Source organism: Penaeus monodon, chromosome 15 (assembly GCF_015228065.2).
Source record: "Penaeus monodon isolate SGIC_2016 chromosome 15, NSTDA_Pmon_1, whole genome shotgun sequence".
NCBI classification, from domain to species: domain Eukaryota; kingdom Metazoa; phylum Arthropoda; class Malacostraca; order Decapoda; family Penaeidae; genus Penaeus; species Penaeus monodon.
Genome location: NC_051400.1, coordinates 1,376,062 through 1,376,443, shown reverse-complemented (window position 1 = coordinate 1,376,443; position 382 = coordinate 1,376,062). Strand labels below are relative to the sequence as shown.

The 382-nt window shown below is 50.3% G+C and overlaps 1 protein-coding gene across 1 annotated transcript in view; it reads left to right on the top strand.

Moving 5' to 3' along the window:
• Window positions 1-102: 102 nt before the first annotated feature.
• Window positions 103-382, top strand: part of LOC119581619 (AP-1 complex subunit sigma-2-like) — a gene marked incomplete in the record, with an annotated part of 18,906 nt that continues 18,626 nt past the window's right edge. Inside the window, 1 exon segment of the mRNA XM_037929738.1 lies at window positions 103-281.

Here is a 382-nt window from a genome sequence, read left to right as displayed (position 1 = left end):
CGCACAAATACACCTTAAAACAAAAAACAGCAAAAGCAAATCACCGCCCATAGTTATGCGAACGGCCCCCCCCCGCCGGATTCAAAAGTCGCATCCGCGCATGTGCTTCCGCGAACGCCTCTGGAGTCCGACGTCCGCTCCGCCCGACACTATTTACGTGGCAGGAGACTCGCCTTAAAATTTCCTTTTTTATTTTTTTTTCTCCTCTTCTCCAAACTGCCTTTGTCGCGTCGAGGGTGTGGAAGAGGGCTTTGGATGGTCAGCAGGGATTAGAGATTAAGGTGAGGAGTAAGGAGTAAGTGGAGAGGAGGTGAGAGAATAGGGAAAAGAAGAAGAAGGGGAGGGGTGCTTAATTAAAGGGACGTTAGTAGCAAGCAGGTGG